Source organism: Athene noctua, chromosome 24, assembly GCF_965140245.1.
Source record: "Athene noctua chromosome 24, bAthNoc1.hap1.1, whole genome shotgun sequence".
Classification (NCBI taxonomy): Eukaryota; Metazoa; Chordata; class Aves; order Strigiformes; family Strigidae; genus Athene; species Athene noctua.
In genome coordinates, this window is record NC_134060.1 from 6,907,937 (window position 1) to 6,935,863 (window position 27,927).

The 27,927-nt window shown below is 44.8% G+C and overlaps 1 protein-coding gene across 12 annotated transcripts in view; it reads left to right on the plus strand.

The window, feature by feature from the left end:
• Positions 1-27,927, plus strand: part of HIVEP3 (HIVEP zinc finger 3) — a 265,717-nt gene that overhangs the window by 40,933 nt on the left and 196,857 nt on the right. For 2 of the 12 annotated variants that reach the window (XM_074925904.1, XM_074925907.1), the window contains exon 2: positions 21,538-21,624. The exons of 9 other annotated variants lie outside the window; for them this stretch is intronic. The gene's annotated coding sequence lies outside the window, so the exon portion shown is untranslated. Of the gene's footprint in view, positions 1-1,187; positions 1,268-21,537; positions 21,625-27,927 lie in introns of those variants that run through there. One more of the 12 variants, XM_074925906.1, reaches the window with a different exon arrangement.

A 27,927-nucleotide genomic window follows, 5' to 3' on the forward strand; every position in this document is an offset into this window, starting at 1 on the left:
TGCAAGTTTTCTTTGGGCTGTTGCTGTTAAAGAAAACTGAAACTCTCACTGAGCTCCAGGACCTGGGCCTTTAAGGGAAGCAATATCAGGATATTCTGGGTAAAATGCTGAGTTCACAACATGCAGAGATAAATCTCGGGCGAAGCAGTTTAGCCATCTGAACGATGGCACCGTAACCTGATCTCTGCTGGCGGGATCACTTTTCTGTGTGTCCCGTTTAGTGAGATCCTGCAGGACTTTACCCCTGGCTGAAGGGAATCAGCCCTGGTAGGGAGGAATGATCACATTCAGCTCTGAACACCTGGCGGGGAAGCCTCCGTGATGGAGAGGAAACACTCTAACCTGTAGGTATATATAACACATAAACATACTTAGCCAAGTCTTTGTAGGAATGGGATATGGTGTAATCTTGCACACTGGCATACAGCACTGTCTTCCAATTTATCCCACTAAGATGCTGTCTTTGTGTGGGTATAAATGGGGACAGATGGTGCGGGGCAGCCCGGAGTGCATCTCTCAGGGCTGAGGTTCAGCCCGTGCAATGAGAAAACCCGATGACGTGGGTCTCCATCAGAGAAGATGCTTCTCTGGGAGGATGGAGCTTTCAGCTCCATGTTGTAAAGGGTTTGTAGAGGCTCAGCTCAGTTTATGATATGCCTTGGCCTGGGGGCATATGGGTTCAGATCCACTGGCTTGCTTCTCAGGGGGACAGTGCCTGTAAGGCTTTGCCAAACCCACTGATGGCTGGTACTGAAAATCTGTGCGGAGCAGCGTGGTTTTATTTGGGTTGGTTTCAGTGACAGGTAAAGCCGTTTGGGCTGTGTTAAAATGAACTTGCTGTGAACTGCGTGCGTAGGCTCAGCTGAATTGCCTGTTTCATTCAAATTCTTATGGCTGAAAAGAAGCCCGCTGTGTTCAAGTGTCAAGAGGGGCCAGCGCTGAGCAATCTGTGTCCTGGCTCTGCCTTGGTGAGAGCAGGACTGTGAGTGAGGCTAAGATGTTAGAAAGTGGGGGTGAACTTTCCTGGTAAGCCAATAAAATTAATATTTTCTTAGTTTCACTTGCAGCAGAAAGCAGGGATTTGGTGATTTATTTTTTTTTTTTTAAATTTTATTTCAAGATGAAAAGCACTTAAAAACCCAGGGATTAAATAAAAGAAAGTGTCTGCTCACGTGGGAATTACCGTGACCCCGTACAGAAGGCGCAGCTGAAAAGCATCCCAGCCACGTGCCTCAGGTTTGATTTACTCCGTCGGTGCTGACGACGGGTGAGTAAGTGCGGAGGACTAGTGTTGTGGCAGTCAGCAGGACCTGAAAGGTGATCGGTGTCGGTGTTTGGGAGGGAGCATGGCGGTGAGTTCAGCCCAGCCTGCTGAGCGCGTGTGCCCGGGGAAACATGTGCCAGCCTGACGCATCCTTCCTCCGCACTCCGCTCTCGGATGCTGTGCGGGGGGGGGAGGAAGGAGGAATAATAAAAAAAAAAATGTGGCTCCGAGGCAAATTTGGTAAATTTTACATCTTGTATCTGTTGGTACATGTCTCCAGGCCAGGAAATGTGCTTTCCTTGAAAGTCTTTCTTGAACCACATGATCTGGTAGCGCAGGGCTGGGCGCCCGGGGTGCAGACGGCTCCCGCCACGGAGCAGAATTGGTGGCGATGATGTGAGTTTGCTTCGTGGTGCTTGAGCACTTAATAGAGAGGCATCGCAACCCATCTTTGAAGTACAGTAAGAAAATTTTAATTGGCCTAATTAGTGCAGGAAAATAAGGTATATAATAAGTAGGACTAATAGCTGAAAAATGGCTTTTAATTTTGAGTGCGGCAATTCTTGTTCTTGCCTGAAATTACACATGTGAATGCTTGATTTTTCAGCTGTCAAAAACTTGTGCCGTAATAAAGAATGAAGCCATCCAAAATCAGAAGTCAATTGGGAAAATACAAGCCTTAATCGCTGTGCTTAATCCCCTTGTGTAAGGCAGATACCATTGCTCACCCACCCACCAGACTGCGACCGAATGTTTTTTTTTTTTTTTTAATCCGGGGCGTTTGAGAGCTGATTTGTGGCAACTACCCCCTTCAAACCCTTGAAAAGCAGAAATGCACGGGGCCTCCCTGCGAACCACTTCATCGCTAAGCCCTGCTTCTCGCCTTTGTACTGGTGATAACCCAGAGCAGCATCGGGGAAGCCTGAGGATTAACATTAATGCTTGTGTAGTGATTTGAAAACAAGAGCTCTGCTCTATGGAGGAGCAGTTGTCTCCTCTTGTACGAGAAAAAAGGATTAACTTCTTTCCTGAAAGCACATTAATTTAGCCAAAACAACATCAGTTCACCTAAAACATGTCATGGGTGGTGTAATGAAGTGTGCAAGTGGCTCTATGACCTGCTGCTCTTTTCCTCCTCCCCCCCCCCCCCCAGTCGAGTGTTTCAGGGCTTCTGGAAGCAAAGGTCTTGCTGACAGCCCTTGCAGAGGTGGGGGTTCAGGCAGCATCTGGGGTCAGAAACTACTGGAATAGGGTTCTGCATTTAAAAAATAATAAAAATAAGTTAATTTACTAGGTTTTCTAAGGACCACTAGTTGAATCCTGGATGGCTACCTAGGGGAAAATATTTATATCCTTTACAAATCAACTGCACTGCTCACTGGAAAATCTATAGTAGAAATCTATAGTAATTTTCTTTCTTTGACCTTGGGAAGACCTGGGATTTTGGAGAGGGGTTGGTTGACATTTGTTAAGGTCTAAGAAATATAGGAGTTCTCCACAAAAGATTGGGTTTGCTATTCTGTGGCATATTTAGCTTTCCCAGGAAAATTACATCTAACATTTGCTTCCAGCATCTTTCCCTGCCCTCCCCATACACACCACATCATGCCAACAATATTTCTGCAAAATGTTGTTGATAGGAGTAAACTCTCATCTCCTTGATTTTTTTTTTTTTTCCTAGCCCTGTTATGCCTGTGCTTGGCCAGGAGAAAGCTTTGCCTTGGAGTCAGGGCTGGTTCAGTCCATGAGGTTTCTGCATTTCTCGGTCTCTCCTGGGTTTGCCGGTTGGTGCAGAGCACAGCGGTGTGCAAACACAAAACTCTTTCTGTAATAAGGTCATTTAACATCCAAGGGAGGAGAACAGCTTTTAATCCTTACTAGATCTGGCTGGGCCGGATTCAGACTGGCATTAACAAAGCCTTGAGGCATCCAGTTTCATCTGCAGTGCTAATTTAAAGGAAAAAGGGGAGATACGTCATGGACAGAAAGAGTGCTGAAGAGCTGTACAGTTGAGAAGTCCAATTCAGGAATTGCAAAATTAACTTCCAGTTCACAGGTCATGCAATAGATCACACACAGCATACACATAAATGGACATTATATATATAATATGCATTATAATATTTATAAATTTATTATAGCGTATTGTTATATGAATTGCTATATCATACTATTAGATCTATAATGTATTATACATATATAAATATATATGTATAAAATAGACCATCTATATAAACATATACAGTATATAGATGGACTCCTGAGGTGAGACCCTGTCTCTGAGCAGAATCCAGGGCTGGTGGTGAGATCCATGGTCCCAAGCAGCACTCTCAGCACATGTTTATTTTGACCATCTCTTGTCATACTACTTATCTAAATCCTGTTTACAGCCGTGTCTTTGGCACAGCCTCGCAGTTCCTTATTTTTAGAGTGGGTGCATTACGGTAAGGGCAAGGACTCACAGTTGTGGCCAAAAAGAAGTGTGCTGAATAGCACCCAGAAGGGATGAAATCGAACCCCCATCTTGGCTTTAAAACTAACAAAAAGCAGTGTTGCAGTGCAAAAAGAACGATGTTTGCAGGACCCAGCTCATGTCCAGATGGTGCACTGCAGGGTCAGTCCCTCCCCATGAAGAGCAGTGATTTAAGTCAGTGCATAGTGGGCAGTAACTGTAGAAATAAAGTGATTTTAATTTCTGAAATCATTACCATTATGTCATATCAATTCTGTATAGAACAATCAGCATCTGAATCTGATGGGACATTTTGCAGTTGCTATTGGTAACGTTCACTGTTCCTTCTAAAAACACTGAGTCTGGGGGAAGGATTTTAATGCTGAAAGCTGAGTGGTTAGCACAAAATTTGTGTTTATCTTCCAGGATGTATTTTATTTTGGGGGTCATTTAAGGATAATAACAGACAGTGATTGATCAGGGGCAAAGTGGCTCCATCTGGCTCATGAATCTGACGGTTTTGCTCTGCCTTCCCAGGCAGTTTTCCCAGTTGCTGTTAAGGAGCTCAATTCTATCCTTAAAATATAATATTATATTTGTGAAAATGGCTTAAAATCCCCAGTGGTTTCAGCATAGATACATGTTAGTGATACAGTAACACTGTTAATTGCAAACCTCTCCTCTTAACAGCCTTTTATGCATGCGTTATGTTTTTTATGAATCCTTAAAAGACTTCTTTTCTAACGTCTTATGGCATAAATGACTCATCTCACCTGACATGAATAGTGAGAAAATCAGAGCCTGCTTTTTTTCCTGCCTCCTTTTCTTCTGATTTCAGAATATATAATTTCCCTGCTGTGGTTAAAGCCAAAGCCTCAGCATCCTTTCAATTATTTCATAAGAATAAGAAAAAAAACCAAAACCAAACCCAAACCAGTGTCGGGTGGGGAAGAATAGGGTGAGAAAGGACAACGTGGTGGGGTCCTTTTAGGTTTTTAGAGGCTGCATGAGGGTTTTTAAGCTCAGGTTTTGGGGCATGTTGTGTTTAGCACTAAAGCTTTTTTTTTTTTCCTCCAAAACTCTGAGAGTAAGGTCACTTGCTCGCCCTGCACTTCTCAATCTGCTCTTGTGTTTTTTACCCCTCCTGCAACCCAAGCTGCTGTCAGCACAAAATGTGTCGTCTTTTTTTTTTTTTTTTCTCTTTTCTCCCTTTACCTTACATCTTATTTGCGTTTGAGTTGCCTGTCAAAACAGGAGAGTACTGAAATAAAAACATAAAATCTCTAAATTAATCATTGTGGATCGGACTTTCTACATCAGCGCAGTGACCTCACCTCTGCCTCCTGTGACAGCAGCACCTTCCCTGTGGGTGATGCTGCCGGCGTTAAACCATCAGATGCCCAAATAACGCCAGGGAGTCAGCAAATTTTGAGTTTCTTGCCTTCCTCTCATAAGTGCCTCAAAATTATTCCCAGCCTTTCAAAATGTTGCCCTTTGCTGACACAGGCTGATTTAGAGAGAAATGTTATTTGGAATATTCATAGCAAGTTTGTCGCTAATTAGAGCTTTACAGAAGTGCTGCTGGGGTCCACGCGTGCTATTTTCTGGAGCGGGATGCATGCTGTGAGATCAGGAGGGGATGCAGCTCCTCTGTTAGGGCACCACTGGGCTTCATCCTCTGTACAATGAAAGCACAAGTTTAACTGGGAGAAGTAGAAAAGTTTTATGTCGCCTCGCTCTATTTTCCACCCAAGCTGCTGTTGTTGCAGGGATACAGTGACTTTGAAGCAGCCTTTTATTGCAATATGCATTTCTGGAGCACGGTGCAGTCATCATCTGAGTTTTCATGCGCTTCCACAAGCACAAGGCTTGGAAAATCCCCTTGTCATCTGCAGGTCCAAGGAGGAAAACATCCTGTGAAGGTGCCAGTGCTGATGGGCTCCCAGAAAGTTTTGGTTTTTATGGATGCTGGTGCATGTAATCATAGAATCAGAGAATGGTTTGCATTGGAAGGAACCTTTAAAGGTATCCAAGTCAACCCCTCTGCCATGGGCAGGGACATCTTTCACTACATCAGGTTGCTTAAAGCCACATAATCACACCATAAGCAAGTCTTGTAAAAGTCTTTGCCTGTGGTAAGTCTGACAGTCCTCTGGTGGCAGATACTGGGAGCAGGAGCCTCAAACCCTCCGCAGGCAGGAGGGGGTGGGCATTTAGCAAGAAGGATCTCTGCATAGGAAGGATTATTATTTTGCCTGTTTGCAAATCTGTCAGTGATTAAGAATGTTGCTAATGGCAGGTTATTTATAAATGTTTAAAGCGTTGGGACTGTTTGCATTAAGGCATGCTTTCTTTTATTCCCACTGCTCTTGGATATGCCAAACTGAATTTATCCTGGCAGTGGTAGCAATGCCTTTTCTCTGATAATACTCCTGTATTTGCTAATACATTTTTCGATGGAAACATGCCAGATGCTGTGCTGTTCTGCCCCCCACGTCTGACCCTTTGATTTGCACCTATTTATGTGAAGTGCGTCCTTTTGAGTTTATTAGTAAAGCTGCAATGAGAAGTACCAGCATCTCAAACAGCAGCGACACCGGGTCCAAATGAAAGGTTTTGAGGCAGAAAGTGTGTTATCATCTGTTCCCTAGATGGGAACAGAGCTGTAAGGAGGAGGACGGTGGCCTCTGTAGGGTCGAATGAGCATTGAGGCTTTTGGAAAACAAATTTGCAGCTGCTGAGCTTGGAGTCTTAAGTGTCAGACGTGGTTTGCACACATTTGCACTCACTACTTGTAGGGAAGGACTGTAACCCTCTCGTGTTTCTCATTTCGGTCTCATGAGCAAACAGAAATGATAGTGATGTTAATAGTAGAGTTGCATCTTTTCTTCCTGATGTTGAGCCACACATGCAACTTTTCAACTCCAGCATTTCAAATCTGAAAATACCAGTTGATAGCACCCACAGAAATATTTCCCTCTTCTTGTTTAGTCAGGTGTTCCCAGGTCAAATGCATCGCAAATTGTGTGACTTTTATCAACTTTAGTACAAATATTGTGCTCAGTGAAATGATTTTACAGTATTAAATAATGAAGAGGGAAAGCAAGCAAGGTGTTTGCTGACCCCTTAAATGGATGCAGTCTCATCTCCATCAGACTTGTGTCTTGAGGTCTACTGGCTTTCTAACTAAATTAAAAAAGGCTTCAGTGAGCTACTTATTAGGCATCAGAGACTCTACACTGGACAGAGATATTACAAATGCTCCAACATTGCAGGACAAGCTTTGACTAGCTTTCCACGCCTATGAGACATCAGAGAATCTAGATGGGAGGGGACGCTTCGCTGAGGAGTGTGTTCTGTAGTGTCTAATAATTGTAAGTAGAGCTTTGCAGCAGGTAAGGGCATGCAAAATATTGTTCTCTTGAGTTAGCGGTCTAATAAATTCATGCTGCCATTTAGTGGGGACGCAGGTAGGGTGACTCTTTTCTGCCTCTCGTTCTATTTCCATGAAGTTTATAGGAAAGTAATGATTTAGGCTGCTGTCTCTAAGTCCAATGTGGTAGTAATGAACTCAGTGGTTCCAGGGTTAAGGAGGATATGTGTGTAGGAAGATGCATGTGTACCCAGCAGTCGTACAGTCCTGTGAGTCCTGTGTGTGATCTTTAGGAGATCAGGTGAAAAATCAGAAATCTAAGCACAAGTGAGGAGGGGAAGAAGCCTTTCAGCCGAGACTTTAAATCAAGATGCGAGAAGACTGACGTGCAGGAAGGCTGTCTGAGGCTGGGAGAGACGCGAAGTGGAAGATCCATGGGGTGGACTTTTGTTGCCCTAAGGAAGGCAGGAGGGAGCAGAGCATTGCACAGAGCTGGGAAGTTGTCAGGAGCATCCCTCGGCTCAAGGAGTGGTGGAGGACATGGAGGGGGGGGAGGAGAGCAGAGCGGTGCAGGGCTCTGGTGTAGGAGACAACTTCATCCCCTCCGCTCTTCACGGAATCACTTCTTGCAAGCCAATGGTAGAATAATTTATGCAAAATTTGGGAACTTTTGACAGAGATGCATAGCACTTCTTTGCACTGTTTTACAAAGTATTTTATGGTTAGAAGCTATGGAAGAGCTTAAATTAAAATAATTGAAGTTACTTGTAGGGAGTAAGTCATGGCAGAGTAAGGAATGTAGACCTGTCCGTTAGGCGTTTACAGAAAAGCCAAGAGCAATAACTATTAAACATGCAAATATTGAAATGTCCTTTATCCTCTCATGTTGGGGGCTATCTGTTCTGGGGTGAGGCGTGAACATACGTGGAGGAGGGATGAGCAGAGGTGTGAGAACGCTGCATGCAGCTGCTCTTGCTTTTTTAATATGGACATTAATGAGGGAAGATGATAGTGGAGTATCTACCCGCCTTAGTTTTTCTAATTAACTCCCGGCTAATGAGAGGAGGAGAACATTTTTTGTTTCTCACTCTTTGGGTGGATGTTAGCGTAAGCAGGAGGTCCTGGCTGCTAGAAGGGAGGAATCAAGAGCCTGGTGGTTGCGATCCCAGCGGGATTGCAGTGCTAGCCTGGAGGATTAGGCTGGCTTTTGGGAGAACTGGAGCAAAGCCAACGAAAACTGCACATTGCCTTAAAACAGTCAGCGGGCTCAGAAAAGCCTCACAGAGTCTCTGTCTCTTGAAAGCAGGTGGTGTCACTCGAGTTGTGGGCAACTTGAGACGTGGAGTCAAGAGCGTTATTTCAGAGCTGGTAAAATGTTATACAGCCCACTTTTGACACTCAGTAAAACACCCTCAGCTTTTAATGGGGAAAAAAAAAGTACTGGTTTGCAGAAAATTCGGGTTGTTTTTTTCATATTTGACTTGACTGAAATGATCAACTGCTATAAAATTTAAGTTCTGAGCATCATCATGGGTTTGCTGTATTTTAAATCAAATGTCCCTAATACACGTTTGCTACCTACTCCAAGTACAGTGCACACCTCGGGCTGGAGAAAAGCTGATTGACTGGTGTCCCAGAGGGTGGGTGCAGAGCTGTAGAGGACTGCTGCTTCTGGTGCGAGTAGAAACTTGCCTGTTAGCCTGCTGGATGCTGGAGGAGGCACCCATGGAAGGTCCTTCTTGTTTGTGACCAAGACTCTCTAACACTCTCGTGCTGAGCAGGGACTCGGGAGAGGTGGGTGTAGGTTTTGGGTTAGTTCTGTGTACTTTTGCCAGACAGAGGCTGATGAGAGTCGATGCGTGTTACACAAGCGCAGAGACTGAAGAACCACACTGATTCTTTGATTAAAATTCTTCTTGTATTTTATCATAACACTATCTGAATGGGACTGCAGCGAAAAGATAAAATTGTTACAGACAAGTGGTTTGTTTTATACGTTTTATAACTTTGTTTTATAACTTTCCCTTGTTAAGAACTTTGATTAATGTGCCCATTTGGAATTGTAAATTAACTATTTATTAAATCACTGAGGAGAATTTGAGTATCTAATGCAATTGGCTGTATGTACCGAGGTGCTGCTGTCTTTCAGAAGAGTTGCCAGTCTAGGACATAAGGTCGGTGAGCCTGCGAGGGTGCCAGGTTTTTATCAGGAAAAATTAGCAACTTGTTCTCACAGCCTGGACAGTAGAAACCTTTTTTCTTTTTCTTTTTCTTTTTTTTTTTTTTTAATAAAGGACTGACTCTAATTAAAGAAGTGCATCCTTGAGTGTTGGAGAATGAGCAATCATTGTGGGAAGGGTTTTTGGATTAGCACAGCCTCCGAAGTGCGACGTTGCGTGGGTTTTACTGGGGCAGCGCGTAGTCGAGCGGAGTATGTGAAGGGGCAGGATGAATCCTACGGAGCAAGCTGTTGGCAGCCCCAGGGGAGCCCAAAACTACATCCTCCTGGGACTGAGGACAGCCCGGCTGCAGGGAGAAAAGCAGCAGCCAGCTGATGGGTTTACTGACCGGGAATGACTAAGTTTTATGAAAAACTGTGTCATAATGCACCTCTAAAGTTGTGTTTTGCATCAGCATGGCAGAGATGAGGAGTGAGGATTTCTATCTTACCCTAGCTGTGATGCTGAGCGTGCCAGTCAGCGCTCTGCCTTGTTTTCCACATTGGTCAAAAGACTATGACAGCACTAATGTAGGGATGCAGACCTCCTCCAGTTGACTCCAGTCTGTCCCACAGGCATTGCTGTTTGTCCCTTGCCCAGTGGGCTGGAAGCCCAATCCCTCATCTCACTGCTGTGTCTTGTGGAGGGCTTGGCTAACACACCTCCACGTGAGCGAGGTGAAGCCCTGGACAAAAGCACCTAAAAACCAGCTCTGCAGGAGTGCCTGGGAGCCAGCCTGAGTTGGCAGAGTCCCTGCCAGCACTGTGTGTGCCAGGCGCTTTGCCATCCCGTGCCAGCACCGCGGGAGGTACCCGACTGCAGCCACACAGGCAGGATGCCCTTGAAAAAGGTACCAGGCATGGCCCATGGCAGGGCCCGACCCTGCAAATCTGCGGCAGAGCTTGTTGACTGTGGTTGTGTGGCTGTTATACTGCCATTCTTCCTCTGCCTTTCCCCATAGTTATTTTGGTTTGTCTCATTTCTTTCACTTGGGTTTTTTTGTATATCTTTCCTCCTTTCCTGGTGACAGCAAATTGAATCCTGAGCTCCAAAGGCTCTGGCAAATGAAGGCTCCGGGAGGGTTCAGTTTTACTCCCACTGCTACTCGAATAGGTTAAAAAAAAAAAAGGAAAGGAAAGGGTCAATTAGGTCTGTGGGGGTTCAGTGTTCAAAACTGACAGTTTTGACTGGAGACTTCTACATTAAAGAACGTTACTCCTCATTTTCCAGTTTACCCTGGCTGTGGACCTAAACTCATGCTCAGTTTTCCCATTCTTCTGTTCATCCTCTCACACTGTTAAAGCTGGCCCAGGGCAGCCTGGCGCTCCCGCACACAAAATCAGATCTGCACGTATTCCCTCCCAGCCAGGGACCCGACCGAGGTGTCTGGTGTCCCAGGGCAGTCTGTCCGTCCTTTTCATCCGTTTTCAGCTTTCTGATTGCCGTCCCGGGGCCATTCCCCGGCAGCCAGGGCTGTCCCGTGCCGTGGGATGCAGCTCGGCAGCTGGGATGATTCACCAGCTGGAACCGTCCTTGCTGCGAAGAGTGGGAGATTTAAAGGCTGTTTAAAGATTTGTTTCCTACTGAAGTTTATCCAAAAGAACAAACCATCGCCAGGCTGAGGAAAACTAAGACGCTGTATTTCAGCCCAGACTGGAGGGGAAGCCATCTCATCCCCTGCTCCAGGGAGTACAGCCCTGGCTCCCAGGAGCAACCACAAGCTGTCATCTTCTAGGAGCCGGTGGCTGCCTGGTGGGAAAGGTGCCTGTTGTCATCCCCTTCCACCAGGGCCTGGCCATGAGCATCACTCTGTGATTCCCGTGCAGGCAGAGACCTGTGGATTGAGCAGCATCCTGGAAAAAAACCCCAAACTCCTCTTTGCGTCCCAGGGTCTTGGGCTGTGTGTGCCTTGTTGGAGATGTAGGGGACATGGGGAAACCTTTTTGTTTCCCACCCTGTGCATCGGCAGGCTGCTGGGCTGCTTTTGTGGGTGTTGCTTTTTGCTCTGGGTTATTGGAGGGTTGTTTCCTGCTTAGGGCTTATCCACCACGTTTCCCACCTGTGCCTCATTCCTTGCATAAGCAACCAATGCATTCATTAAGTGAGCTGTGTTAATTCATAGTGTTCAGAATAGAAATGGCCCTTTTATAGCCAAAGTCTCTTTCTTTAGCCGCCACCGACAGAGTTTCCAAACCACCCGGTGCCTGCTAGTGCTGTCACCGTGCCCGAGCTTGGCAGCAGGCGGGTCCTGCGCGGCAGCCCTCACCTGCCACCTCCCGCTCCCTTCCCTTGGCCGGCTCCAGCCATCTCTCCCCTCCTTTACAAACAAATCCTGCATCTATTTCTTCCTTTTCCACTGCAGTGTTTGATGATTATTACTACTGTCCTTCCCTTATTGTTTGTGTTTATCCATCTGTCTGTCATTTCTGTAGAAGCTGCGCTGGTTTTAATTAATGAGAAATTGTTGTTGTATTCACTGCTCAGCACTCTGTATTTCTTTGGAAACAGGGGGTTTATTCTTCTGTTAGTGAGCCATTTCAAACTAGCCTTTTCCAGCACAAAACCCACTCAGTTTAAAGTAGTAGTTTTTGGGGGTTAAGCATAAGCATTTGCACTCAGCCTAGGCAATAAATTTCTTTATTTTTATTTTGCTGTATGGATGTTCAGCTGCCTGAAAGCGAGAAACTCTTTGTGGGTTTGCATTGAACCAGCAGCAAGTCCTGTGTTTCGGGACCTCTAGATTTTGCCTGGAGAGCTGCGTGTGCAGCACTTGGAGTGCAGGACCGCGTGGGCAGACCCCCACACCAGGTACCTCTGCTGTGCCATGGCTCTGTCCCTGCCATCCTTCACGTGTGCTCAGGGCTGTGCTAGTGCCTGGGAAAGATGCTGCCTGAAAATCATCTAAACAGCAGATGTAGTCACTGATGCTGGGGTTTAATCCTGCCCAGACCTCCTTCTCCTACACCCAGTTTCATTCCCCAGGTGTGAAGATTGAACTGAAGGTTGGATGCTTTTCACCTGGTGCCCGGCCGTGGCTGCTGCTGCTGCTGTACCAGGGCACCAGGGGCTGGTGTTTAATTAATATCTGCAGGTAGAAAGGCCCCTGGGTGCAGGCACAGGGTGCCCAGACCTGGGTGTTGCAGGTACCTGCCTGCTCTGTTGAAGCTCCTGAGCTGAAGGTGCTGAGTGCTCAGCTGGATCAGTCCCAGGCTGTGAGCCGGATCTGTCGCAGAAGTGGCAACTGGCCTCAGATTTTTCTGCTCTTGTCCAGTGTCTGACTCATTAATTTCCGCACTTACTGGAAGCATAGCTTATTATTGCAACATTTAATAAAATCATAAGCCAAAACAAAATATTGACAAGAAAATTGTTTCAATACTAAAGGAAAAACTGCAGCATGCTGTTAGTGATTAGGTTGCCTGTGCTGTGCTGCATCTTCACTTAAATGCTTGCTGTATCTTTCTGTATCCTGATTTTTCTACATGGTCCCTTATCTCTCTCTGCCTTGGCTCCTGCATGGAGCTAGGCATTCTCTTGTCTTGCACTTTCCTTGGAGCATCCTTTAATAATGACAGCTCTAATATATTTTTTAAAAGAGGACAGCAGCAGCATCTTTCAGCGTGTTCGGAGAGGTGAGGCTGAATGCTGTGCTTCCAGAGAGCTGTGAAAGTCGGTTGCTGATGAGGGCTTTGAGAAATGTACTGCTAGATGTTAATTATCCTGATCATTACTGGTCTTTATTTTTGTATTCAAGTCAGATTTCTGTACTAGCAACTGCAGACTTGGCAGTGATTTGTTTTTTCAAGTAGAGGTAATTGTATTTAGTGATAAGTCTCCTGCAGCCTTTCTGTTTGCCTACCTAATTTAATCTGCTGTCTGTATCTGTGGAACGGGGGCATTAACAGATTGTGAGTCCAGCAGCTGGAGTGTGTTTCAAGCTCCCACTGAAGTCGACGTGCACCCAGAGCTCTTGGCCCATTGCTGGCATCGCTCACAGCAGCAAAGGTCTGAACGTCAGCTGTGGCACCTGGGCACAGGCTGTGCACGTGGTGGGGTGTCCGCTAAGCTGAGGCTCTGCAAGGCCAGGGGCCACAGCCTGCAGGGAAAGGTGTGGGTCTTCAACGCAGGAGACCAGATGGAGACACCTGGCAGGATTTGGGCAGATCCATGAATCAAGAACCCTGACCGCTCTTGGTTGCAAGGACTGCATAAACGAAAGGAGAAAAACTATGGGCTGTGGTTCTGCAGTGAACCCGTACGCAAGGGCCAGCAGGATGGCCACAATGTGGGTCCACCAGGTTTGGCATCTGGGTGGGGCGCAGTTTGTGAGTGAAGAGACTTTGCACTGATAGAGAGTGAACAGACAAGAGGAGAATTGATGTCGTGGTCACTGAAACAAAATTACCCAAAGTTTTAAGCAACTTTGAGGCAGGAGAGTGAGTGGGATGAGTGCTGTCCGTCAAGCTGCAGTTTCAGTGTGGTACCTGGGCGCTCACGATCAGTTTGCTGCTTGGACAGTGGGGGCTCTTCCAGCAGAATTGGCTCAACTTTATGGCTCAGTTCACCCATCCGTGTCAGGGTGTGACCCACTGAGAGCTGCCAGGCTAGTGCTTTCTGCAGTATTGTGGTGGGGGTGGTTTTGAGGCAGAGGTAGCAGGAGTTTTTTTAATCTGTATTAGCTTTCGTCATCTCTACAGTATGAAACTGCATTCTGAGCATTAGAGTTTGATCCCTCTTTATTACTGTTGATATTCCTCCTAAACGTTGCTAGTTCGTTGGATCCTGGCCTGCCCAACGACATTTAAATGGCACTGGCTTCAGTGCCACCCACTCTGAGTGATGCTGGCTCAGGAGACCCAATTAAGACTCCATTTAGGACTACCTGAATGATTAAATGCTACTCATTTTGAGAGGAAAAGATGCCAAATCAGACCCTTGTCTTCACTGAAAGTTCAATGATCTGCTTCTGTTTAAAGCTTTTAAGAGTTTTATGAAAAACTGTGCTGAAAGAGGTTGCATAAATGGGCTTTCCGGTTCAGATTGTGCTGGAATTTCTGTCAGTAATGTGCATTTTGAACAAATGTTACCTCTTCTGTGCACATGAAGATTTTTAAATTGGCTTCGCTAGCAAAAATGCTTATTGCTGTTGCATACTTTTGCCTCTGCAGTGGCAACATACTTCATGTTCAGGAGCCGGAGCTGCTGCTCTGTGTTATCAACAGAGCTGTCTGTTGAGGTTTTATGATTTTCAGGCATTTTGTTGCCCTGGTAGTGAAGGGAGCATGAACTGACTTGCAGATCTGGTTGTAAATGAGCAATGAGGATGCGCGAGGTGGGAGCGGAGAACCGAGCTTCGCCCTCGGATCCTGGAGGGAGGTCTGCAGCCTTTGGATTATGAGGACAAACCCTTTATCCTTGTAAACTTGGATTAAACACGTTTGATTCGAAAGTAAAGAAACGCTAACAGCTTCTGCAGTGTTTTTACAGTTACTTTTTGGAGTGAAAGCATGCTTGGACTTGGAAGTGAGTTTCCAGTCTTTGCTGTGGAGAGGGGATTAAGACTCCCCAAGATTGGAATTTTACTTTCCAAGACGTTCATTCTGGCACCATTTTTATTAGCATGAAAATTCGGTGTAAAACGTTTTGCTATAAAAATCATGAAGTCTGTACACGGCAGGAGAAGTCTGCACTCCTGAGCATTTTTCTTGGAGACAGCTGCTTCCTGAAAGCATTACACACTGCGCTTGCAGTTTTTGCCCTTTACGCTGGAGAACTGCATTTACCCTGGTAGAGTCGTCGTGTCTTTTATGAGGCTTTACTCTTTAGCTGGGCTGCTTGAAATAACTTTGTATAGTGCTTTTTAAATGGTAAAATTCACTTGTATGAAGAACTTTTTTTTTTTTTTTTTTAAGCAAATCTTTAGGGTGATTTCCACATTTTTTAATTTTATGTTTAATATGCCAGTAGGAATAGTATTGCCAAAATAAAATATATTTTTTTTTCCATACTCATACAGAAAAAAGAATCATGATAAAATCAAACTGGTATCAGGGAGCATAAAAGGGGGTGAGAATAACCAAAAGGGAAGATTGAAGTCTCTACAGGATCCGTGTGGATAAAGTGAAAGCACATTGTTGCTAAATTTCTGGAGACTATAAACAGGATTTGTGTGGCAAGGTTGTTGGGGGTTTCTTTTTGTTCTTTGTTTACAACAGAATTGCTTTATTTCATTTTTCTGAAGTATCCTGTGTTGTGAGCACTGCACTATATTTATACAGCAACCTCTGCAAGATACCTGTGTGAAATCGTTAAGTTATATATATATATTCATACCTGTGAAATCAATCCTTTCATGAATAATTTATCTCAGGCTGCTTGGCACTCTGTATAGATTATTTTGAATTCTTAGAAGGTTTTTCACAAAGAGTTATAAATCCAAATGATTAAAAAAAAAAAGGCACCATTCAGTGTCAACAGATAAACCTGTATGAGAATAATAAATGATCACCCGTCGCACGGTGCTCCGCTAGACGTTGCCTGCGAGGAGGTGGTGACAGGTCTTTACCTGTCACCGTGGGGAGGGTGACACTTCTTTTCCCTCTTTTCCCTCCTTTTTCTTCGCCCTTCCCTGTGGGGCAGGCGGCGATGCTGTGCTGTCCTCCCAACCTCATCCCCTGGGTCAGACACTTCAGTGCTGCGGTTCCCCCGTGTCGTCAGCCCAGCGCTGCTGGGGTGTCTTTGCTGCTGCCGTTCCCTACTCCTGGCTGTCCGCAGCAGCGAATACCCCGCTCTGTGCAAGCACAGCCTGACCCGTGGAACAAGAGCAGAATTAAATGCTGTATTTTTAACAGCTTTCCAACCTATTGTGTAGCTATTTTCTTTGGAGACCTTTAATTGCTGCATGCTAGAAGATTAAAATGTTTTGCTGCTGTTGGTAATTATTAGGTAATGATTAGAAATAGGGTTATTTATAAATTAGCTGCCCGTTATTATTCTCCTCCCTGCGGGCTGCATGTTTGACTCTGTTTCTTGTTAATTCTGCTGACACTGGGAGGAAGGAGAAGCAGCGCGGGGTTCACCACATTGAGCCTGGGGTTGTGGGACTGGGACCCTGAACGCTTGAACGAACAGCCTCTCAAAAACCTGTTTCAGATGGAGTTGTGCAGGCTAGAAAAGCAGTTTTCCTATTTTTGGTTTGCCCCTTCTACTGCTCTCTCAGCTCAGAGCAGTTATTCTTTCCATGGGGACTGTGCTCTTAATTGTAAGGAACGCGCTTGCCCCAAGGGGCAGCATGCCTGTCCTATATGGAGCATTCTGCAAGGGATGTGGGACTTACTACCTCAGTGTAAATAAACACTGTCTTTTCAGTGAAGCAGCAAGGTGGCATGGTTGCCTTGTGTCTTACAAAAACACTCTGGGCCCATCAGTCTGGGTTATTTAGGTTAATTCTACAGGTGCATCAGTTCAGGTCGAACGACTGAATAAACACAGGACTGCTGTTTCCCTGATACAGCTGAGGAAGATTTTGGGTAGAGACTTTATATTGCTTTGAAAGCTGAATAAAATTAATGGTGCAGCTTTGTGACCAGAATGAAGGCAGCCCTGGGGGGATGATGCTTTCTGGATGCTGTGGGGAAGGTGGAGATGTGATGGTGGGGCTGGGGGGGAGGTGGGGGTAGGAGGAGGCTTCCCCAAAGCTTGGCTCCTCAAAGCCATGTGAGGAGTCAATAATGTCTTCAGAAAGACATATGAAGTTGAACAATCTGCCATGCTGCATGGAGAGAGCTGGTCTCGGCACAAATCAGAGCTGGGACTGTGTTGTTCCCAATGGCGATGCCATGTCCTGGCCCAGTGTTGCAGAGACCTTCCCGTAGCAAACGGCGATGGAAGCAGGTTGGCACATACGAGTTCTTCAGCTCCCTGTTGTGCCAAGCCAGTGACTTCACAAGCGTGTCATATGTTGGATAAACAACTTGAAAAATGCTCGTTTGATTGCTGTTGGTTTATTTGTTATTGTTTACCTGTTCGTCCTGTGCTTAAAAATTATACAAATTGACTTTGTATTATTCAGGTCCTAGTTTGCACTTTCATCTCTCCTCTTACTCTCCCTATCTCTGGATTTCAGTGAACGAAAATCTGGCTTTGCAGCTGCTTTTTGCAAATTGTACCTTATGTTTAAGCACTGTCTGAAGTAAGGAGCAGTATGTCGTCCTGGAAATGTTTGATTTGTTTGACCCGTACTGTAGAAAGTGCTCTTACAGCTCCATCAACTCTTTAGTTGTTCAGAATTCCCCAGAATGGTGTAATCGGAGTCCTCAGGCTCAGAAGCGTGTTCGCTTGTGACAGCAACAACGTCTGTGCCTGCGTGAGTGGAGGAGGGGGACTATAAACCAACCTCTCTAAGGCCATCTCCCAACATATTCCCTATTCACAGTTCAATTTAGATTGAGCTGGACTGAGGATACAGGCTGTCATTGAACAAGATCTGATAAAAACAGGAAGAAATCTTTAACCTCTTAAAGACTATTTTTCCTTCGGTATTCCTTTTTCTTGTATTCCTTAAGCTAGTCCCAGTACTGATCCAGGAACATAGAAGCATCAGGACTCAACCTAGATGCTACTCAGTATGCTGGGTTTTATTAAAGATAGAATAAAATTAAACACAGATACAATTACGCCATCCTAATTTTGTCCTGATATTTATTTACTTTTCTTTTATCTGCGATGTTCTGAAATTAATGTTCAGGAAGAGGATGAAATGTTACACAGTGCGAAGCACTGATGTGTGCAGTAGGGCAGGATTTGAATTTTGTCATATAAAGCACTTCACATTGCATTTAGCATTCAAATTTAATGCTAAGCAATTTAATTAGCAAACTATTTAGCAGCACAATTAATAGTCTGAAAGAAAGGATAAATGGCGCATTAGTTTAAGTTCCAAATGAGACAAAGCTAGGAAGTATTACAAATAACAATAATGGCAGAAAAATAATATAATGAAACACAGAAATGTAGCAATAAGGGTAATAAACAGCAAGATGTGTCTCAAACTGGAAGAATGTAAGATAATGTAACTGGAAGAAAAAATAACCCAAACCTATTCATTGCAAATGAAGGAAGCACTTGAAAGACAGCAACACCAAATAGACTGAGATGCAACAGGCAATAAATCAGACTTCAGCTTAGAATGGCAGTAAAACAATTAAAATAAATAAACCCAATAAAAGTTAAGCAAGCAGAATTTTGTTAGCTTTTGTAAATGTCTAGTAAAGGTTCTTGTAATTGTCTACAGTCATTTAAAGCATATGGATGCGGCGAGAAAAAGCATTGCTTCAGGATTATCCAGCCTGATGTAAGCAGGAAGGAGGAGATGAAATGAAGCTGTCCTCTCCTCAGCTCATGTGAAAGAATCAAATGTTTTCCCAGAAAGGAGTGGATGATCACCCCCCTGGTTGCTTGCTGTTGAAATATTGAGAGATAGAGTTCAGGCAATATGTGCAGATGGGCAGAGGAAATGGAGGAGATGGTTACCTTAGGGTATGTGTGTATGTGGTCATACATACACACACATATATATACATATATATATATAATTCTGTTCTTTCAAGTTTAAGGCACGAGTTGGTCTCCATTGGGATAGTATCTTTTTTTCTTAAAAAAAATAATTAATAAATCTGGATAAAATCTGGGCATGCCTACTTAAGTGGTGTAAGTCAGTGTAGCTACATGAAGTTGGGGGTTGCAGTTGCTGGTGATGTCTCCACAGTTACATACCCACAATTAAAGCTTAGTGCATCATCTCCCCTGTGTGCCCTCCCACGGGCTGCTGCGCCGTGCCCTGGCACAAAGGGTCTTACAGCAAAATACTCCTGGCCTTGCTGGCTCTGAAGATATTAAAAGATTTGGGACTGTTTTCCCCTGCTAAGTCAGTATTTTGCCATTTGCATGTACACTTATGCAGAGCAGCTTATTCTTAGTCTTCTCCTGCCTTTTGCAGTCCTTACATTTGATCTTCCTCAGAAGTACAGTAGGGTTGATTTTCCTCCCGTGTCCACTGTTTGGTTGAGCTCCTGAGCTCTGCTAAGCTGGTCTGTTCAGCCTTTGCTTTTCTCACATAGAGATGGGAGAAGAGTTGGTATCAGAAACAAAAGTCATACTTTCTGGTTTAGTCCTTTTTTCTCCCCCCCCCCATTTTTGAGGGGGAAAAAAAGGGGAATTTCAGCAGCAGTGGTTGCAAAATCAGCTCTGTTCCCTCCCAGTTTACATTTTCTCCCCAAAATGAGATTACTAGTTGTATTATTGTCTGAAAGAGAATCAGAGGTTTTCCTGTAAAACCTCTTTCACCTCTTCTACTCTTCACAGCTGAAGAAAAGGGGAGTAAGAAAGACTTAAAGTGAAAGCCTTAATGCTTTATAGATCATTTTCCCATTTCTCTATTAAGACATTTAAAAATGGAATGGCAATTGCTTCCATGCACCCGGGAGGTTGAGTCTGGCTCTTAAACAGCTTACAGGAACAGGGTCACATTGAACTTTGACTTGCTCTTTCCCACTGCCTTATTGATAGTAGCACCCTTGAAAGAGCTGAGTGGATTCAGAGAGGCATTTTGAAAACTAATTCCAGCTTTTTATCTTGGATTAATCTAAATACTCTCCCGTGTGACATAAGGCAAGCTGAGAGCAGGCAATGCCGGTGGGGGCATCCCCAGGGCATCCCCCCGACCCAGCAGCCCTGCTCCGCGGTGTGCCTGCTCTCGCAGCAGTCACTCACTCCCGTGGAGACGATCCCCCGAGACGTTCAGAAAGGGATCGGTGAAGACTGTCATCTTTAAGACATCTGTAACATGGATGTTTGGGTTTCCAGGCAGATCTGCACAATTAAGGCATTGTGCAGCAGCTCCTGTTAAAAATGAGCAGCCATAAAGCTTCAACCAAAGGAATACCTTAGAGCTTTAGAAGTGTCTGTAATATTCACAACAAGGGCTGGTTTGACACCGTCTGATCATTTCACACCTCTTTGTACGAGTTTTCATTGTGCTGCTCTGAGCAGGATATATCCACCTCTGGCTGGAGAGGAGATGGGGCAAGTTTTATTCTGCAGCATCGCTGTTAGTGTGATGCTCTGTGGTCTGGACACTCGCCTGCCTGAGCACTGGCTGGACATTATTGGCCATTTGATTGAAAGCTGGAGTAAATTTTTATTGCCATCCCAAAGAAGGAGAGCTGCTAAATGCTCTCCTCCAGGAATGCCATCCTGAGCTTTCAGGCTTAGAGGAGAAGTGCACAAAAACCCCCCACCTATTGCATCTGTGTGGGGAAAAAAAGTTTGTTGGTTTTGTTGTGTGGTTTTTTTGGGTTTTTTTGTTTTTTTTTTAAATTGTTCTGGATGCCTTTTTCCTGCTTGCTTCCATTTTCCAGCAGGGCCACATTTTGCTCCTGAGCTGTGAAAAATCCTGGCGCTGTGTGAGGTGTGGCAGATGGAGGAGTGTGGGTTGCCGGGGCGGTGGGAGGGTTTGGCGGCTCTGGGTGTGCTTGGGGGAAAGGTGCCTGGGGCCAGGCTAGGAGACGTGGGGTAGATGCTCCCCAGCAGGAAAGTCTGTGAGATTTCCTGTCTCTGCCTGAGTCGGACGCACCCATGAGCTCTGAAGGGTGCGTTGGGATGCCCGTCCCGGGTGCGAGGACCACAGGGCACCGGGGACAAAGCGCCTTTCGCTGTGCCGCAAAGCTGCTCGGACCCAGCTGTGTCACCTGTGCAGTGATGCTGCCACCCTTTTCTGATGCTTTTCTCCCTTTTCCTTAAAATTTCCCATGTTGGACAGGAGCATCTTTTATGGAGATGCAGTTGTTTTGAGTCCTGCTACTCAGACTTTAAGCTGTGTCAAGGACAAAACCAGGTTTAGTAGTTTTTTTCTTTTTAGTTTCTAATTTCTCTGGGTTTGTGAAAATTACTTTGCGGCTGTTTTCCAAGTGCATATGCTTTAAATGAGTTATTTTCAGGTCTGTTTGCTGCATGTGTGCCAGAGGGGTATTGTGGTACCAGGTGAGGTAGGTAGAAAGGACCCAGAGTGTTAATTCTAATGCTGGAAATATCTTCATTAAAAGTTCAGCAGAGATCTTCAAAAGCTTTCAATAGGCCATCTGTCAGCCTAAAGATGTACCTGTCTGGGGAGCCACAAAGAGACACCAGGGTGGTAGTGAGGACACTGATTTTGATTTATTATTTTTTTCAGAACTTAAAACATCTCCTGGATGCTTTCCAGTCTCTGCCCTGGAGACCCCCCAGCCCCAAGGCCAGAGCACGGGGGTCAGGTGATGAAGTAAGCCTTCACTTCTTCTACTTCCAAACAAAATGCACCCAGTATGAAATTTATATTAAAAAGGAAAAGAAGTAGATTTGAGATTTAAACCTAAGGCATGAGTGAGTTCCAGAAGGGAGTAGTGTGAATTATACCCTGTGCCAGAAGATGCTCTGAGCAGCTGTGACCTTCATGGTTACAACCTGACAGGTGATCCCGGTGGATGTGAATGAGTTGTGGGGGTCATTTGGGTGCCATTTCACTAATTAAACTGGCTCTTTTTTTTTTTTTTTTTAAATGCTCTGCTGAAATTCCAGTTGGAAATTGTTCTTCAAAACACTCTGTTGCATCTGCCCCTCCCTCTGGGATGAGATGCTACTAACCTTTCCCTTAGGAGCCTGTTTAGAGCTAGTGGAGTATGGAAAGAGGATGGCAGGAACAACAGAGTGTAGTTTAGCGTATCTTCATCGCTCTTCAATGCTGGCATCTGTGGTGGCTTGTGTCTTGGCCTGAGGTTGCAGCCTTTTGTGCTGTGCTGTAGTGAAGTGTGAGTGCCATCTCTGCACTCCAGCCTGCTCCTTGGCTTTTGCTCTTGAGTGTGATGAGCAAGTGCATAGTTATTACCCTCTGATAAATGTTACACTCCAGCTGCTAGCAAATCACACGCAATGTTCTTCCTCTCCTTCTCACATATTTTATGGAGAGGCATACCTTGCACATTGGAGAGAGCTGGAAAAAATTACAGGGTGTTTATTGCAAAAAGATGCTTTCAAGTAAATTATATTCTGAAGGTGAAGATCTTTGGATGCTTGGCCATGTAATAAATCTTTTTCAAAGGACGAAGCAGGCTCTTGGCAGAAGTCAGAGGGCTGGCCTTCTGGCAAATATTTCTATGCGAGATTCTTATTTGCAACTACTAATAGAGCAGAGTGGAGTCTCATTCATTGGAAATGCAAAGTCTGATCTCATCTGTGTGTGTTACAGCTTCCTCTCCTGAATGCTGTTCCCTCTCCACCAGTCTCCTGGAGTCCCTGGTACTGGTATTTGATACGAGGCAGGTGAAGCATCTCCAGTTTTTCTTCCTGTTCATCACAATCTTGATGCGTAACCACATCTGCCGTGAGCAGAGCTGCTATCCTTAGTAGTGAGCACTTTCTCTGGAGTTGTATTTGCATAACAGTGGCTTTTGACTCCACACCTGCTTTCTGAAAACTTCTGAGTTAACTTGACCACTGTGTGTGCTGAACGATGGATTCATGAGTGTGACCGTGGATGGTACCATCCTGCACTTCACCTCGAATCCCTGTGAATTTCTTCAGGGGTGTGGCAGAGTTCTCCCTCCTTTCTGTCCGTCCTGCCATGCCTGCTGTTAGTGCTCACTAAACGGGGGCTTGCTTTTTGATGCAATTGCCTTTTAATTTTGGGGCCAGGAGAATGTTACCAGTGATTTTGCACTGCGATTGTCACCTTCATGCCAATGATCTGTGGGGTTGTTGCCGTCTGGCGATAGGGATTTTGGTGTGATAAACATCATTATTATAATCCTTTGGGATAAGGAATAGCCTATTTTTCTGTGCATAAATACCATTTCTTGTCCATATACATCTTCAGTAACAACCACAGCAAAGTGATGGTCTTTCACTCTCTAGTAGAGTTACAGGAGGTGTGAGCTATCCCTCCTCCTCGCTGCTCTCTAATTGCAGTTGTGTTTTCTCTCCAACACATTGGAAGCTGTCAACCTGCATAACAAGACCCTTGCTCTTCAGATGTGAATTTATTTCTTCCTCCCAGCATCACCCCTTTGCCACTGGGCTGGCCAATATTGAACAAAAATTACTTTCAAGCCCGTTGCCCTTTTTGACATACTCTGAAGATGCTGAGCTGCTATTAAGATTTTTTATTTTGCTTAATCTGTATCATAATGTAATATAATTGACATGAATCATGTCCTGCAAAAAGACTTTAGTTGGTTGGGTGCTTCAGAAGTTCAGTATTTTTTTGTTTTTGTTGCTTTGGTTTAGGCTGCCTCACTGCCAGGTTTAGCAAAGAATATTTGGTGTCGGTTTGCTAGGTTTTTAATGTCTGGGCTTTCTGTAGGACAATTATTAAACAGATTTCAGGGGCTGTCTGGAAGCGTGCTCTTTGGTGAAAGTAGGAGATCTTAAAATATTTCTTCAGCACCTTAAAAATATATATACAGAGCAGTGTGCAATGAAATTGTTTTCTGCTCCTGTGGATTGGCTTCAAGTTGAATTCTCAGCTCTCCTAATTGCCCATAAAGTAGGGTGGAAGCTTTCGCTTAAATGTTAATAAGTAAACAAAGAAATCATGAAACAGAATGGATGTAAAGATATGCTACTTACTTATACAAACGAATTTTAAAGCCAGTCTCCCTACTTCGAGCCTGTCCACTGAGTTTTGCACTCCAAGGGTTGGTACCTGAGCTGTAGTTGTTCTGCAGCCCTGGAATTACTCACCAGTACAAATTAATTAATTTCGTCTTCCCAGAAGTGCTCTGCCAGCAGCAGCAGCAGTGATGTTTTAATGCCCCAAAGGCAGAAGCAAAGCAAACGGTGCGTTGTCCCTCCTGCTCTGCGCTAGGGCAGTGCTGGCAAAGAGGGGCTGATGCTGCTCGTCTGCCTTGTTTGGGGAATTTGACATTAAAAAAGGCTGAAACTAGGGAAGGCGATGAGCCATGTGGGTAAAAAACTAACATGCACCAGGATGGAAGGAGCAAAGGCACTAAGAAAAGAACTGCTGCAGTCAAACACTGCAAACAACTAACAGGAAGGTGATAAATAACAGAAGTAGCCTAAAATCCTGAGGTTAGGAGGTTGGGTTCGTGCTACAAGTGTGATCCATGTCACCGGGAGGAAGCCCTTGCAAAGCCGTAACACAGCTCTGCTGAAACTTCCCTCCTTAAGCAGTGCCAGCAGGTCACGTACTGAATTTGGGCTTTGTATCATCTTTTTGGCAGGGGGAGGATGTGCTCTAAAATTTTGCCTGGCATTTCTGCAAAGTTCAGACTACATTCAGTGCAGGTTTTGACTATTGCAACACTATTTCTGTCAACTGTCTTGTGATCCTTGTTCCGGTAGCACAAGGCTTGTTTATCTCCAGTTTAAGGCTTTTATTTAATTTTCCATGTATTCCCACTGTTTTGTTTTCCCCTCCTACTATATCTTTAGACTCTGTAACCAAGGGAAAAAAGCTGTAATGCCATCTAGCCTGTACTTTTGTGAGTGGAGCTGAGGAATCGTGACCACAGGCTGTTGGGATGCTGGATTTCCAGTTTACCGGCCTGAGGATGCCTCTGCCACTAACACTGAGCTACCAGCGCATCCCCACGCTGAGAATCCTGTAAAGGCAGGAGACCTCCCTCCACCAAAACAGCTCAAAGTAATATAAAGTACCTAGTGTGGGCTGTAGCTATATCCCTGTCTTATGAGGGTATTTATTTGCATCACAAAAGTGGTAAAAGAAAACAGCAAATAATACAGTTGTGCCAAGGTGAAATGTGCGAATTCCTTATAGACACTCTAGATGCTTTATTCAATAAATGAGATTTTCAAGTGCTTAAAGTTGTGTGCGAGGTCAGTGAGTGGAGTTTTGTCTGTCTTGAGCTTTTAGCTTTCAAGTCATCCAACGCTCCTCTGAAAATGTGGCCACTTGAATTTGGGATCATTTGACATTTTTGGAACAGTGGTTGTAGGAAGGCTGAATCTTAGTGGCAGCACTTTTCATCCACCATGTGTCATGAATTCCTTCCTTCCCATGTTGGGGTGACTGCGCTGGGAAGGGACTTTCACCTGATAATGTACAGGTTAATGAGCTATCAAAACATGCTCCTTTGCAAGCAGGTCAGCTTGCACAGGTGAGCTCTCCCTCCCTCCCTCCCCAGCCCCTCTGCTGCAGGTGGGTCCAGCAGAGTCCTCTGGCCAACCCACAGCAGTGGTTAGAAAAGTGTTAATGGCAGAGGAGGAAGACTTTTTTTTTTTTCTCCTACCCCCCCCCCCCCCCCCCCCCCCCGCAGCTTTTAAGTTTGGAAAGCATGTGCCTTGATTTTAATATAAAGTAGCCATTGATGTGAGATGCCATGAATAAAAGGCGCTTTTCTTTTTTCTTTGGCATTGAGTCATTGTACAGTTAGTTTTGTGGCAGTGCATTTGTGAATGCATTTGTGTGTGTGTGTGGAGGGGGGTGTAGAAAAAGGCACTAGCAGCACACTAGCAGAATAGATTTATTTAGAAACCATTAGATTTTGCCCTATCTGTCTTCTTAATGCTTTCTCAGAGTGTCAGTCAAACTTCTCCTCCTTTGGATTTTCACTCTTAACTATCTCCAGTTATACCCAGGCACATCTGTCGGGACACACTTATGCACATAGATATGAGAGAGATAAAATTCTTCTATGCTGCTCTATGCTAATAGCACCAAACCCTCTCACAGCATCACTGAAAGCTGCATTGTTTTAGAGTTTTTCTCGGGAATGTCGTATAATTACAGCATTTTGTCCCATCACCCTCCTTTAATAAAAGTAATAACAATAACTGTGCTTTTCACCTATTGACCTCAAAGTGGATCAAAAGCTGTGGGTGGATATAGGCTTCCCTGATGAAGGAGCAGAGACCCAGGGTGAGGGAAACTCCTGTAGCTCCATGGGCGGGTGACAATAGGTGAGAAGCCGACCTTGACTCTGCAGCAAAGAGCTATTTCTTATTTAAAAAAAAAAAAAAAATTAGGTAAAGTAACTGAGAGCTCGCCTGGCTGTGGCTCAGCTGTACGAACTCCCCTGTTGCTGCTCAGTCTCTCCAGCACATCTTTCCATGACAGTCACCTAGGGGCTTTCCTATAACAGGGGAAAGTATTTTTTTGGGAAAAAGAGGTCCTTTCAGGGATGGGGAGACCCTTTGACCATCATTTTCCATTCCTTGGGCTTGCCTCTGCCTGTTTCACACAGCTTCTAACATCCTCTTGCAGTCTGACCGCCGTGTTGCAATGGACTTTGAGTCTCCACATCTGCTCCTTTGCAGGCACATTGTTTGACATCAAGATGCTCGTGTGTCTGCCTGCCTAGCTAATATCTGTTGATCTTTCTGGCTCTCTGCCTGCCATGGTGGGGAAATATTGAGCCTTAATGGAAGCTTTGCAGCTGATGGCTAAATGGGCTTAATTTTGACACTTACTTTTTTTAGCAGAAATAATGCATTTGGTTGGCTAATGCTATATAGCGTTTCTTCTTTTAACATTATCAGCAATTTTTGTGACAATTTCACAGCTCCAAAATGTCAACACGTTACATTTCAACTCAGTGTGGGGAAATGTGTGTTAAATACAGAGTGCCTCTGTCATTCATTCATTCCTATTAAGTGCCCGGTGCGAAACCTTGTGCCTGCTGACCACTTCTTGCATATTTAAAAGTATTCCTGTACAGTGTCAGAAAGCCAGAAGTGCTTGGAGTGACTTTCCTGCTCTCCCTAGGACTCTGTGTGTGTCACCTGCAATGTCAGCTCTTGGCTTGTCAGGCTAAAATGCTGCTGCAAACCCCATTTCCACCCTGTCGATGGGTGGCACTGCACCAGCGTATGTCCGCAAACAAAGCAGTCAGGTGTTTGTGCACTTGACTTTGCAGAAATGCAACTTCTAAACCCATCCTGGGGCCTACGTGCGACTTTGAAGGAAAGCCCCCGTTGGGACAGCATTCCTCGTGGCTCTCAGCCAAGTGACTGAGAAGTGCTTTGTGCCTTGATGCCCACTACACTGTATTTCTGGCTGAATGGGGAAAACCACACATTTGAGCCCAAAATATTTCTGTACTCCTCACCCCAGCTGGTCTGAGCTCTGTGGTTTATGTTAGTGGTTGTAGAAGAGGCAACATTTGACCCCCAAGCTGCCTATAGCTTTGGAAAACAAATGTGGTTCTGAGCAGCCTGATGATGCCCGAGCATTTCTTATATCCCTACATCAGTTTCACCTGTTCTCTGGGTTGTCCTGGGAAATTTCTCAGGGTAATCCGTGTTACAGCCCAATGCACTGTCATACTCCAGTACAGGAGTAAAATGCTTGGGGAAGGTTAAAATTAAGTAAGAACAGGTAATGTAATAGGACTTGGTCAAAATATTGAGAAAGGTGCCCTCAACGTGGCGACAGGCCTTTAATAAACAAACTGAGATAGTAACAGAACGTGCTTGTTTTATTTTTACTAGAAAATAAAATATTTTTGAAGAAGTTTGCTGGTTTGAGGCCTCAGTGGAAGGATCCATAATTGCGGGTTAACTGGCCTGGTAAACAGACCCTTGTGCAGCTTGGCTGTAATTGAGGGTG